The following is a 13,021-nucleotide window of genomic DNA, read 5'->3' on the forward strand; positions in this document are numbered from 1 at the left end:
CATACACACCCCTTTCCTTTTCTTAGAAAATCTTCCTTCAGCTCTGTTGCTGGAATTTCAGTTTTTCTGGCTGAGTGTGCTGTGAGGAGCAGGACACTGCTCGCTGGCTGCCGAGGAGTCAGTCCTGCTCTGCAGCAGTAGGTTCCTGGGAACATTGACAGCAGGGTTCAGTCCTGGTTGTTGAATTTGGTAAATGAAACTGCTCCTAACATAAAAGAATTTGTCAGCATCTGCACTCCCTGTTATAAGGAACAAGGTTGCAAAAAGCACTTTGAAAGTGTTAATTTTCTTAAAACATTCCCTGCTTCTGTGTTCATTGCAAAAGTGCTGTCGAATGTCAGAAACCCTCAGAATTGCTGCTGAGAGTAGGGAGATTAGTGTGAGCCCTGCGAGGCAAGAGGATTGCCTGAAGTTTAGATAAGAGAAGTACTTGTCTGCCCCTCTGTCTTGTTTCCAGGGTCCCTGGGCTTGCATCTTTCTGAGATGGACACTGACCGTACTTCCATGTTTGCCTGACAATCCACCAAAAAATGCTGAGAGCAGCAGGATCCACTGCAGACCACAAAATGCCTCACCCTTTGTCAAGGTCTCAGCACTCTGCTTCTAGGTAAAACACACATGGCTCATCTCACCAAACTAAACATTTCCTGCAAAGTGATATCTGCAAAAAGTGTGCTGCCACCCTGGGAACTCCAGAGAGACACAAATCACCGCAACGTGCTGGGGTCTGGCCCACCCCTACCGAGCCATGTTCAACACTGTTCAGTGCCCTAAAGGGGAAAGGGGAGTGAAACGAAGCTGCAGGCACTGCTGCTGGCGCTGCCCCCCCAGCCGGCCCTGCAGCCGCTTCAGCCCAGCAGGCAGTCACAGCCCCCCCGACCGGCACCACCGCTGCTGCAGCCACAGCTGCAGGGTCTGCCTCGGTTTCCCCAGCAGGCATGGCAGCTGCTCCAGCCCCAGCTCCAGCTGCAGGCATCACGGCTGAGCCCAGTGACCAACCTGCGCCAGGAGCAGTCGCCCCTGTAAAACTAAAGAAAGACGCAAAGAGAGCAGATCGCTCTGGGAGGGATGACGATGAGCCAGGGTCATCGCGGGAGATAGAGACAGAGATCATCACCCGGTCCCTGTCCCTGGGCGAGCTGCGAGACATGCGGAAAGATTTCAGCCGCCACCCAGGCGAGCACATTGTCACCTGGCTGCTGCGGTGCTGGGATAACGGGGCCAGCAGCTTGGAATTAGAGGGCAAGGAAGCCAAGCAGCTGGGATCCCTGGCCAGGGACGGGGGCATTGACAAGGCCATTGGGAAAAAGGAACAAGTCCTCAGCCTCTGGAGGAGACTTCTGTCAGGCATGAGGGAGAGGTACCCCTTCAGTGACGATTTTGTATGTTATCCTGGCAAGTGGACCAATATGGAAAGGGGTATTCAGTACCTGAGGGAATTAGCTGTGTGGGAGCTGGTTTATAATGAACCAGACGATGAGCCACAGACCCAGATGAAGTCCAGTGCACAGCATCCATGTGGAGGAAGTTTGTGCAGAGAGCACCATCCTCTCATGCCAACTCACTGGCAGTTGTAAACTGGAAAGGTAAGGAGGCACCAACAGTGGATGAGGTGGCTGTCAGACTCCGGCAATATGAGGAAAGTCTCTCTTCCTCCCTTGTCTCAGCTGTAAATAAATTGTCCCAGAAGGTCCAACGGCTCTAACAGAGTATGTCCTACTCCCCACCTGTACGGGCCAGTGTCTCAGCTATTAGGGGCAAGCGTTTCTTTGCTCAGGAGAGGGAATACAGAGGCTATATACCCCGGGGCACCCTGTGGTTCTACCTGCATGACCATGGAGAGGACATGAGAAAGTGGGATGGAAAACCCACCTCAAGTCTAGAGGCACGAGTACGTGAGTTGCGAGGTAAAACAATCACCAAAGGGGATTCTGTTAGGAAAAATGCCGCTCCAGTTTCCAGCAGTCAGCTTTCCAGACCAGGTAGGCAGTTTGATCTTGATTCTGATCCTCTGGAGGGGACCTTCAAGTCATTTTTACAGCAGGTGAGCAGCAAATTCTCTGACCAGGATTAGAGGAGTCCTGCCTCTAGCCAGGTGGAGGAAAGGGACAACCACGTTTATTGGACGGTGTGGATTCGGTGGCCTGGCACGTCAGATCCACAAGAGTATAAAGCTCTAGTGGACACTGGTGCACAGTGTACTTTAATGCCATCAGAGTTCAAAGGGTCAGAGTCCATTTGCATTTTGGGAGTGACAGGGGGGTCCCAAGAGCTGAGTGTACTGGAGGCTGAAGTGAGCCTTCCTGGGCAGGAGTGGCAGAAGCACCCCATTGTAACTGGCCCCGAGGCTCCGTGCATCCTTGGGATAGACTTAGGAGAGGGTATTTCAAGACCCAAGGGGGTACCGGTGGGCTTTTGGCATAGCTGCTGTGGAGACGGAAGAAATTCAACATCTGTCTGGTAGGATGAGTCGGGCTGAGGGCTTTGGGAATGGGCCCTTAGAAAATGGATTCCTCTGCTCTCAGCAGTGTCCAGTTTCTTTTACAAGGAGCACCTGCCTGCGATTGTCCTCCAGCTCCAAAAGGTGCGAGCACAGGGCGACTGAGACAAGCTCTCCTCACTCTGCACTAAGGCACAGTCCCTTTGCCTCTCAGGACCCACTGGATATCACTTGCAGGACAGAAGAAATGCCATAAAAGCACTCCTCAGATGTGGTGGGACAACTGGAGGAGAATAAACAAAACTAAATCTCCACAGCTCTTCTCTGCAGTCATGTGAACTGGGAGCAACAATGCTGAAAAATTCTTGGATAACATGAGTAGATTTAGTCTGAGAACAAGCTGTGTTCTATTTATCTGTTCCTTTAAGGCAGGACGGGCTTCTCCCTTATCCACACCATACCCCCCTGTTCCCTTGGGCAACCTTGGCCAGCACCAACTGGACCTCACAGAAGGGACCTGCCAAAGGTCTTGCTGAGAGTGGAGAGGCAGCCTGGGGATTTTTCTATAAGAATTGAAATAGAAGAGTGCCCTAACACGTCCCCGTTTACAGAGATGGCAAATGTCCAACAGCAGCTCCATCACTCAGTTCCTCCTCCTGGCATTTGCAGACACACGGGACCTGCAGCTCTTGACCTTCTGACTCTTCCTGGCCATCTACCTGATGGCCCTCCTGGCCAACGGCCTCATCATCACTGCCATAGCCTGCAACCACTGCCTCCACACCGCCATGTACTTTTTTCTCCTCAAACTCTCCTTTCTCGACCTCGGCTCCATCTCCACCACTGTCCCCAAAGCCATGGCCAATTCCCTCTGCGACACCAGGGCCATCTCCTACTGGGATGTGCTGCACAGGTCTTTCTCTTTCTCTTCTTGATCACAGCAGAGCTTTCTCTTCTCACCATCATGGCCTATGATCGCTATGTTGCCATCTGCAAACCCCTGCACTATTGGACCCTCCTGGGCAGTAGAGCTTGTGTCCACATGGCAGCAGCTGCCTGGGACACTGGGTTCCTCTATGTTGTGCCGCACATTACCAATACATTTTCCCTACCACTCTGCCACAGCAATACTGTGAACCAGTTCTTCTGTGAACTTCCCCAGATCCTTAAGGTCTCCTGCACATATGGCTACATCAGGGAATTTAGATTTCTCATGTTTACTGCTGTTCTGGTTTTGATGTGTTTTGTTTTCATTGTGCTGTCCTATGTGCCGATCTTCAGGGCTGTGCTGAGGATCCCCTCTGAGCAGGGACGGCACAAAGCCTTTTCCACATGCCTCCCTCACCTGGCTGTGGTCTCCCTGTTTATCACCACAGGCATATTTTCCTACCTGAAGCCTCCCTCTGTCTCCTCCTCACTTCTGGATGTGATGGTTGCTGTTGTGTACTCCTTAGTACCTCCAACACTCAAACCCCTCATCTACAGCATGAGGAACAAGGAGCTCAAGCATGCCCTGAGGACACTGATGGCTGGATGTATTTCAGCAGCTAGAGACTCCTGACTTTCCTTTTCAAATGTTTCCCTCTGAATATCATGACAGCTCTAGCTTGTCTTTCCTTATTATATTTTATTTAGTTTTTTGAGTTGTGATGATATGGTCATCAAAGAATTGTTATTATTCATCCCTGTCCACTAAGCATCCACCCATCTTGTATGACCCAGAAACTCTGTGTAAATGAGGAGACAGGCTCTCTGTGTATTTAAGCAAAATAAAAGAACTTGCTGCAACTTCTTTGGCTGAGAACCATCCTCAGTTGGGCAGGAACAAGCGAGAAATGAAAATACCTGTCTGGCTACCCCAGCTCGAGGCAGGCTGCTCTGTCTCTGGGGCAGCACGAGATGCCTGAGGACCGGCAAGAGCAGGGCTCATTTTCTGGCCTGGGGACAGGTTATTACAAGGCGGGGCTGCAGACATCTCAGGATCTCCTGGAGAAGAGAAAAGGGGACACAGGGTGCCACTGCTTTGCGCCATGGATGCTCCGCACCTCTGGGCCTTGTGCCTCTCATCCCATGAGCAGCTTCTGTGCCCTTCAGAGTTCCAGTTCAGTAATGAAATTCTTCTGCTCATCCTGCCTGAGGGTCCAGGACAGTTGAGTCACACCAGAGCCAGTGTCAGAGGGAAGATGGAGATAGAGTGAACTGAAATGGTTTGGGTCTAAGTGAAATTCTTAGGGATTTCAGTAGAGTTCCAGGATTTTCAGAGCTCGAGATATACCTAGGACATCTCCAGGAGGACTTCTTACATCAAGGCAGGGACTACTTGGAAGTAAAGGTGCTTTCTGTGGTTTGTGCTTTCACTTCCTTGCTGTGGTTACTGGGGGGAAAATCATGGAATCATTAAGATTGGAAAAGACCTCTTCGATCATCAAATCCAGCCGTCAACCCAACACCACCATGCCTGCTAAAACTTGTCCTGAACAGAGCAGACATTGGTGTGTGTGTCAGCGGGTGAAACTGCTAACAGACATCAAACCAAAGCAGCCAGAGAGTGTAGAAAGAGGCCTGAGAGGCAGTTATTTTTGAGACCTTAAGTCTGGACTGGTTATTGGACAGTTAGCTGCAAGTTGGCTCCTGGATGGATATCATGGCCTAAATCACCTCCTGGAGAAACTGTGGAGTCTTGTGGGTAAGGTATTGAGAATGCCACTGTGGTTTTTCTTGGCTTAAAGAGCTCTCCGGGTCCCTTCGAGCATGAGTGATCGTGCATTTTCTTCCACTGCAGATCTTCCCTTAATGACAGTAGGGACAGCTCTCAGGTTCCCCATGACCATGGAGCTCAGCAGACAGAAGTTTGGAGTGATCAGCTGTGGCTGTTGTGTGCCACCAAAGTCAGTGACACTGGGCTGCTAGGCAGGTAACCCCAAGCAGGCCTCATCATATCTGAGCTTAACCCTTGGAATTCTTTTTCCTTCTTCTTCCTCCCAAGTTCTTCTCTTTGATCACCCTCATACATTCCTTTACAAACAGCCCAGCTCTGCTCTTTCCCCACCGGCCCTGGTTTTGCTCTCTTTGTGCTTCTAAGAGAGCTGTCGTGCTGATTCCTGCATTGGTCAGTACAAAACTAGTAACTCCTTTCATTAGCTGTACTGTCCTGCAATTTCTTATGCTTTGAGCTTACGTTGATGGCTCACCACAATCATGGTAGAGGCTTCTGCACACAGATATCAGAAGGGCAAAATGGAGCTTCAGTCCAGGGGGACTTTGAGAAACTGCGGGATTTGGCCAACAGAAGCTTGTCAAGTTTTAAAGGAGAAGTGGCCAGTCCTGCATTGTGGTAAACTGTATAACCTGGGACAGAACAGCACTGTCTCATGACCCTGAAGGATCAGCGCATCCTGTTCCTGCCTTTCTATTCCCATGGGGTAAGCTGTTTTCACACATCCACCTGCAAAAGATCCTGGAAAACAGCAACCATGAACTGACATCTGCAAAGCCACGAATGCAAAGCTGATTGGCTCTAGTAACTGTTGTATTAGTATATAAGGTATTCACTTGAGCAGTAAAATGATTCTGACCGAGCACAAGACTGGGGTCCGTGAAGTCATTCACCGCACTGCATCAGGGGAATTCTGAACTCCATACATCAGGGCAGGCTGGGTCCTGACTGACTGAGCAATGATCCTGAGGAGAAGGACCTAGGCACTATGAAGGACATCACACGAGCCAGTGGTGCATGCCCACCATGAACAAGGTCAACTGCATATGGGACTGCATTCGGAGGACTGTGGCCACCAAAGACGTCTTCAGTTTTCATCCCCCTCCAGTGAGCCACGATGTGGTCACATCCAGACTAGTGTGCCCCTCTGTGGGAATTCCTGCTGTAGAGTGGTGGGAAGGAACTGGAGAAGACCTCTTCCACACCCACTCCACCCCAGGAACATGTTGTCCCTGGAGAGCCACCGTGCTCTCCAGGCAGCTGCAGAGTCTCCTCCTGTGTGAAAGCCCTGGGTACATCCATCCGTTACACTCACCATCTTACCTGCCAGAATCGACTGACGACTCCTAAATCCAGTCCTGTGTCTCTAGAAGGTCGCAAATAGACACAAAGCTTTTTAGATCTGAACACACAGAGGAAGAGGAATTTTAGCGGTGTGGTTGCTCAGGACTCTTTGTACAAAGAGTCCAGCATGAAAGTATTGCACTGAGGAGAAGCCCTTTTATTACAGAGATGCTACAAGAGAGGCTAACACTGAGCCCGTGTTAAACATGCTTTTATAGGAGCACTCGATGCCCCTATACACGCAGACTAGGTGCATGACTCAGTTGTACTGACACAAATAGAGATACTTGTGTAGAAACCTAAAAACCATGAATTAAAAGTAACATCAGCAATATTGATGACTATAATGATATTATAAAAACAATAAAAAATCAAGCACAAAACCCACAACAAACAAAGAAACAAAAATAATACCCCCGGAATCAGATACTCTGGGAATCATTTATGCAGAGAGGTGTTAATTTTATTGCTATTAGCAAATGTCCATGGAATCACTGATTTAAAGGCATCCTTGAGTTCCTGGATCCTCATGCTGTAAATAAGGGGATCGCTGCTGGAGGTACCACAGAGCATAGCACAGTTACCCCCAGGTCCAGACATGGGAAGGAGATGGAAGGGGGCTTCAGGTAGCGAAACACTGCAGTGTTGATAAACAGGAAGACGGCAGCCACCTTAGGGACAGCTTCGTCGTTGTTCTTTGGACATGCTCCAGCAAATGAACCCCTTTCTGTAGTGAGGGGTCCAAATACAAACACGGGGTTTGAGGTGCAGCCTCACTAGTGCTGAGTACAGGGGCACGATCCCCTCCCTACTCCTGCTGGGCACACTATTGCTGATACAAGCCAGAATGCCACTGGCCTTCTTGGCCACCTAGGAACACTGCTGGCTCATGTTCAGCCGGCTGTCGACCAACACCCCACGGTCCTTTTCCGCCGGGCAGCTTTCCGGCCACTCCTCCCCCAGCCTGTACCATTGCATTGGGTTCTTGTGACTCAAGTGCAAGACCCGGCACTTGGCCTTGTTAAACCTCATACAAGTGGCCTCGGTCCATTGATCCAGCCTGTTCAGATCCCTCTGCAGAGTCTTTCTACACTACAGCAGATCAACACTCCCACCCAACATGCTGTCGTCTGCAATGTTACAGAAGGTGCACTCGATCCTCTCATTCAGATCATTGATAAAGATACACAGATCTGTCCCGAATACTGAGCCCTGGGCAACATCAATTCTGATTGGCCACTGGTTTGGTGTAACTCCATTCACCACAACTCTTTGGACCCAGCCAGATGTCCAAACAAGAACATTACAGTCTGGAGGGCTGGTTTCATGGTGGGGTTCGGAGGTTCATTGTAAATAAGTGGATCTCTACCTGCAGCCCAGTAGTACATGGAGTACTGCAAGTGTTCATCCGGGTTAACATTTTTACCAATGACGCGGACGAAATGATGGAGTGCACTCTTGTCAGGTTTGCAGATGCCACCCAATTGTGGAAGAGCCAGTCAATAAGCTGGAGGGCAGAGCTGCCATCCAGGGAGATCTCGAGAGGCTGGAATGTGGTGGGTAAATCACATTAGGCAGCTCAGCCCCACAAAGCCACTTCTTCACTCCTCCCCACTAGGATGGGGGACAGACTTGGAAGGGTAAAAGTGGGAAAAATCGTGGGCTGAGATAAAGACATTTTAACAGCTAAAGCTGTGCGCAAGCGCCAAGCAAAAGCAGCCAATGCATTCACTAATTCCCACCAGCAGCCTGATGTTCAGCCATCTCCAGGAAAGCAGGGCTCCTTCACGCATAACCGTTACTTGGGAAGACATGCACCACAACTCTGAATGTCCCCTCTTCCTTCTCCATCCCTGCAGTTTTTATTGCTGAGTGCAATGTCATATGGCATGGAATATCCCTTGGGGTCAGCTGTCCTCATCATGTTCCCTCCCAACTTCTTGTGCACCCCCAGCCTACTCACTGGACGGGCAGTGTGAGAAGCAGAAAAGGCCTTGATGCTCTACAAGCCCTGCTCAACACTAACGAAAAGAGCCCTGTGTTTTCAACACTGGTTTTGTCACAAATCCAGAACATACAGAACAAGAAAAGCTGCTATGAAGACAACTACCTCCATCCCAGCCAAAACCAGGACAATCCCCACCCCTTGTTCCATGCTATTTACAGCATGATCAGGTCTCACATTATCCAATACATCCTCATTAATCATCACCCCCCTTCCCAGCCTTCGATTTATACAAAGGTATCATTCCCTTAGTCTATGGACCGTCCCTGTAGAATGTCCACAGAATGTCCACTGAGTTCCTTCAGCCCACGACTTGGGTTCTGTCTGTTGTAGTGGTTACTCGGGACAGTGTTGGTCTTCCATAAGCTCACAGAGGGCCCATCCCCTGTCCCAAGGCAGAGATCTGTACATTCCTGCTGCTTTTTCTGTCATAACGGATGACTCCTTCTCCGTGCCTCACAGGCCTGTCCATCCCTGGCCGCACTCCTGCTGTGTGCTGTCTCACACCATCTCTGATATCCACATGACTCTGAAGCTCACTGTAACCACACACAGACATCTAATTCCCCCTTTTTCTTCATCACTCTGTGCACATCAGTGCGCTGGACAATTCAGAGACAGGTCTGGCAGCACTGGTTTCCCAGAAAGTCTGTGACAGCATCACAAAATCACAGAAGCACAGCTGAGATTGGAAGGGACAGGACTGGAGCCAGTATGGCTCCTTGCAGAGCACCACTAACAACCGGCCTCCAGCGAGACCTCATGCCACTGATCACCATTCTCTGGTGCCCACCATTCAGCCACTTTTCAGTCCACCTCACTGTCTGCTTGTCCAGTCCGTGCTGCACCAGCTTCTCCATGAGGATTTGATGGAGGACAGTGTTGAAAGCCTTATTGAACTCCAGGTAGACAATCTCTACTCATCTACCCAGCCAGTCATTACACTGCAGAGGTTTATCAGGTTATCAGATAGGACTTGCATTTCCTTTCACCGGCTCTGCTCTGGGCCTCTGTGTATCAGTTGGGGTCTGGCACTTGGAGGGCCGTGATGTTATCCCCTAGACTTGACCAGCTCAAACCCAGGGATGATATGAGGGAAGTGCTACCATTTGTGGTGATTTCTTGAGAGCAAAGAAATAATAGTCAGCTCTGTCCAATCTCTCCAACCTCCATTGTTATCGCTCAGTTTAGATGAAATGTACATATAAGACAAAGTACTAGAAACATGTGCTAGAAATAATTTCTCAATTCAAAGCATTCATAGCAAATGTATTTTAGAAATGGCCGTGTAAATCTAGATTTATAAAGAGGGAGAGAAAGTGTCATCAACTTGATGGTGCCTTCAGAGGTTGGGTGAGTTCCCCCCGTTATGATCCCAGTGAAAGCCCTCAGCTGAGAGATACCCTATAACCCCAGCAAGACATAACCCCATCACATAACTTCTGCAGCCTTCCCCAGCACCCGACCCTTTCCCAGCTTCATCTGTGTTCCATGTGGGGCTTTACAGACAGCCCTTCTCTGGGGTCTGCTGAGGTATAGGCAAGGAGAGAGGCTGGGCAGGGCTGGCTCTTCCCCCCATGCTGCCACTGAGCCAACCAGGAGGATGGAGGTGGCTTTGCAGCAAGACTCATCCATATACCTGAGGTGAGAAGCCAGTGCTGGAAACAGCAATGAGAGAGGCTGGGGGGTGACAAAGGTCCTGGGCCACGTTCCCAGTTTGTCTATGACGTGGCGAGCACAGATTGGCATCCTCTCTGCTGTGCCTGCATGTCTTTGATCCCTTCCACGTGCCCTGGCTCTGCACCACAAACCCCTGGTGTGAGTGTTCCCCCTGCATGCTCATGCAGTACAGCTTCTACACTGGTGTTTTTCTCTCCCAGACACTTTCCAGGCCAGACCAGCTCCTCCCCAGCTCTCCCCATCTCCACTGTCCCATCCCCATCCCAGCAGAGCAGCACAGTGGGGCTGGTTCCACACAAGTGCTCAGCACAGGGTGCTGCAGAGCTCTGGCCACTCACCCCACAGCCACAGCCCCTTGGATGGGCACAGCAGGTCCTGAGGGACAGAGAGCAGTCTCAGGCTCCTCACCAGCCCCAGGGCTGGCACCAGCCATGGCATGAGGAGACGGAGGCCAGCATCTCCCTATGTCTGCTGGCCTTGTCTCAAAGAGAATCTTATTGCCTAATGCTGGCAGCCCCTCTGTACCAGTCCCTCTCCCAAGCACAAGACTCCTGCCCTGGGGGTTCCCCAGGCAGCTCCAGCTACACCAGTAAGAGAAAAGCCTGCCCAAACTGGTGCATGCAGAAATAGCTCTGCTCTTGTCCAGGGATGTCATCTTGGGCATTGCCCTGAGTTGGCAGTGCTGCCTGCAGGGCAGTGGCTCCTGAAAGGCACAGGGACATGGTCCCAGGCTGATCCCTGTGGATCACCCATCATTTTTCTCCGCACTGGGCACCCACGCGTGAAAGATCCACACAGGCTCATTCTCTAACACATCTCCCCAAGCCCTTCAGTGCAGAACCCCTGTAGAAGCAAAGCACAGCAGCATGCTCATAGGGGCAATTACATCAGCCTGTTCCTGACCTCAGCTTTGGAAGAAGAGCCTGACATCCAGACTCTGGTACTGAGAAAATCATCTTTTATTACAGAGAAGTTAATAGGACAGTCCTGCTGTACCATTCTGCCAGAGAATCATGCAAAGTCCTCTAGGTCAGACAGGCTGGGTTGTGCCTCTGGGAAAGATGAGTGGATGCAGAGATTCCTGGACAAACAGGACTGTCACAGACAAAATGCCTCATGCACAGGATGCTTCAGAGGTGAATTAGAAATTCACTTCTAAAGAGAGAAGGGCAGCTTATTTCTGCAGAGGAATAAATGACTGAATCAGCTTCTTCAGTGCGTCCTTGATCTCCTGATTCCTCATGCTGTAGATGAGAGGGTTCACAGCTGGAGGTACCACCGAGTACAGAAATGACACCACCAGATCCAGAGATGGAGAGGAAGTGGAGGGGGACTTCAGGTAGGCAAACATGTCAGTGCTGATAAAGAGAGAGACCATGGTCAGGTGAGGGAGGCACGTGGAAAAGGCTTTGTGCTGACCCTGCTCAGAGGGGATCCTTATCACAGCCCTGAAGGTCTCCACATAGGACAGCACAATTAAAATAAAACATCCAAAAGCTAAACAGGCACTAACCAGGAGAAGCCCAACTTCCCTGAAGTAAGAGTGTGAGCAGGAGAGCTTGAGGATCTGAGGTATTTCACAGAAGAACTGGTTCACAGCATTGCCGTGGCAGAGGGGGAGTGAAAATGTATTGGCAGTGTGCATGAGAGCATAGAGGAACCCAGTGCCCCAGGCAGCTGCTGCCATGTGGACACAAGCTCTGCTGCCCAGGAGGGTCCCGTAGTGCAGGGGTTTGCAGATGGCAATGTAGCGGTCATAGGCCATGACGGTGAGGAGACAATACTCTGCTATGAGCAAGAAAAGGAAGAAAAACAATTGTACAGCACATCCCATGTATGAGATGGCCCTGGTGTCCCAGAGGGAATTGGCCATGGCTCTGGGGACAGTGGTGGAGATGGAGCCCAGGTCGAGGAGGGAGAGGTTGAGGAGGAAGAAGTACATGGGGGAGTGGAGGCAGTGGTCTCAGGCTATGGCAGTGATGATGAGTTCGTTGCCCAGGAGGGCAGCCAGGTAGATGCCCAGGAAGAGACAGAAGGTCAAGAGCTGCAGCTCCTGTGTGTCTGCCAGTGCCAGGAGAAGGAACTGTGTGATGGAGCTGCTGTTGGGCATTGGCTTCCCCACAGCATGGAGCACTGTCAGAAAAAAAATAGAAAGTGACAAGTTAGGGTAGAACTCTCTGACAAAATTCAAAGCCTTTTCTCCTAGACCCACCCCCAGAGCTACAGGTCATACTCTTTTCCTTTTCTAGCAGACCTGCCTTCAGCTTCATGGCTGCAGCTCTGGTCTGTGCTGGCTGAGTGTGCCGTGATGAGCAGGGGTGCTGCTGGCTGCCCTGCTCTGCAGCATGGAGTTCATTGCAATGCTGGGGTCAGGGGCCAGTCCTGGTGTTTGACTTTGTCAGACAGATCTGCTCCTAATGCAGAAGGGCTTGTCAGTGTCTGATCTCCCAGTGCTAAGCAACAGGGATAGCAAAAGGCAATTGGAGAGGGGTTTCTACTGCTCTCAGGGAGAACAGAGTGAATCCTACCAGCAAAAGGATTGCCTGTGGATTAGTGCAGAATAAGGGAAGACGGTCTGTCCATCTGTCTTGTTCCCAGCTGCCCTGGACTTGCACCTTTCTAAGACCAAGGGCGACTATACTCTCTTATTACCCTTAAAAGGAAGCAGACACTGCTATAATCAGAAAGATCTACTGGAGACAATTAAATGACACCCTTTTTCAAAATCTTCATTATTCACTTCTAGCCAAGGACTCACCTGGCTCATAGTGTCCCCGGAAAATGCATGCCACTTGAATGGACACACCAAGAAGACAGCCAAGGGCAGCTTATTAAA

At 50.5% G+C, this 13,021-nt stretch overlaps 1 pseudogene; it reads right to left on the reverse strand.

Annotated features, from left to right (window-relative positions):
• Positions 1 to 6,938: 6,938 nt before the first annotated feature.
• LOC142365082 (olfactory receptor 14J1-like) lies at positions 6,939 to 12,295 on the reverse strand (annotated as a pseudogene).
• Positions 12,296 to 13,021: the final 726 nt, after the last annotated feature.

The sequence above is a fragment of the Opisthocomus hoazin genome, chromosome 31 (assembly GCF_030867145.1).
Source record: "Opisthocomus hoazin isolate bOpiHoa1 chromosome 31, bOpiHoa1.hap1, whole genome shotgun sequence".
Taxonomy (NCBI): Eukaryota; Metazoa; Chordata; class Aves; order Opisthocomiformes; family Opisthocomidae; genus Opisthocomus; species Opisthocomus hoazin.